Source organism: Arachis ipaensis, chromosome B03, assembly GCF_000816755.2.
Source record: "Arachis ipaensis cultivar K30076 chromosome B03, Araip1.1, whole genome shotgun sequence".
NCBI classification, from domain to species: Eukaryota; Viridiplantae; Streptophyta; class Magnoliopsida; order Fabales; family Fabaceae; genus Arachis; species Arachis ipaensis.
Genome location: NC_029787.2, coordinates 8,063,844 through 8,065,773, shown reverse-complemented (window position 1 = coordinate 8,065,773; position 1,930 = coordinate 8,063,844).

Sequence of the window (1,930 nt, the reverse complement as noted above, 5' to 3'; positions counted from 1 at the left end):
CTGAGAACCTGGAATAAAACAACAGTCAGACAGTTCCAACAGATGTATAAATCATTTTGAAGTTGATTCATTCATTGTTTCAATTCAGAAGTCTAGATCGAAGAAGAAAACGAAGAAGAAGAAGAACGACATAGCTAATTACGTTGAAGTCAATCCAAATCCATAACGAAAAACGTGAGTAGAGAAGAAGAAGAACAAAAAGAAAATGCGAGCAGAGGAGAACGGTGAAGCCTATAACGCGAGCAGAGAAGAAGAAGAAGAATTGAGGAAGAAGTAACGTTTTTTCATAAAGAATGCGAAGTAACGAAGGGTTTTTGGGCGCGTATTTTCACTCGTCATTAATGCGCGTGACTCTATTTAAAATTAGGCCAACTTGATTACATGGTTACATGGATGTGTGGCGCGCCCGATTACTCTATTATTTAAGCTACTCTTTTCTTATTAGTTATTACTTCATATATTTCCTCTATTTTTATTTATAAAAATAAATACCATGAAAGTTACCCTGCTTCCATAATTCTTTCCACTAATTACAAACAAAAAGTTTAATTCTTTCCACTATACCTAATATGTCAAATTAATTTATAACCTTTTTAATTATATTATGTAAATATTATTATTGAAAAAAGAAAAGGCATGAAATCGGACAATATCCTTGATGGGTATAGTGATATAAAACTTTTAAACGGAGAATCAGGAGTTTGATTTAATTTAGAATACAAATTAATCAGTAATAAAGCAGTCAAAAAGAATAATCAAACAAGTGATTAATCAATCAAACCGATCTGATTTATAGAGATTAACCGATTTAAAATAATAAAAAACAAAAAAAATATTTTTTTCTAAAAAAATTATATATTTTGTATATAAATATTGAACATTTAGCTCTATCAATTCTAGGGGTGAGCACGGATCGATTTGGTTCGGGTTTATGCTAAAATTAGAATTGAACCGATCAAAATATAATTGGTTCGGTTTGGTTCAGATTTATATTTTTTTGTACATGTACCCGAACCAAACCAAATCGATTAAGAACGGATTGGTTCGGTTCGGGTAATTGGGTACCCGATGACTTTGAAATTCATAAAAAAAAAACCAAATTTTTATCTTAAAAATTCAACAAGTACAATAAACATGTAACATCAATAAAAATAATCCAAACATGTTAAACACCAAATACATTAAAAACTAAACTCATTAAAATCCAAACATATTAATAATGAATAATCATTGTCTAATGGAAAAATCATATATATTTTTTTATTTTTTTATTTAATTAATATATGATCGGGTTCGCGGGTTGGTTCGGGTTCCGCACCCCCAAAACCGATACCCGAACCAATCACTAACAAAAACTATCGGTTTGGTTCGGATTGAACCCAATTACTCATTGGTTTCAGAACCAATTTAATTGGTTCGGTTCGAGTTCGGACGGGTAATCGGATACCCGCTACCTGCTACCCGTGCTCACCCCTAATCAATTCCATCACCAATCTACTTTTAACCTTGGATATCACATGGTATTGTCCTGACATCTAAGACTTCATACGTAGTTGCCAGTTGCCACCTTCAGAAAGAGACTTCAGAACCAATAAGCTAATAATTATTTTTCCAATATAGTACCTACTTCGTACGTTCCTGACTGCCTCAAAATATATCACATTGGACAGGCAAGAGAAGACCACATTTTGTCACAATTCCTTCTTGATATCACTAGCACGTGGAATCATCAATTATGTTCCTGTAATTGATCCAACCATTTCACTAATTACTGTGGTAAAAAAAAAATCTGCTAGAGTGGAGTGGTTACATAGAATTGCCGTTCCCTCCCCATGCAAAACTTGTGGAAGAGGTAAATTTACGTTCAGTATATAGCCTACCCAAGAAGAAGATGTATGCAGACACTTAGACAGTAACTTATGACTAAGTT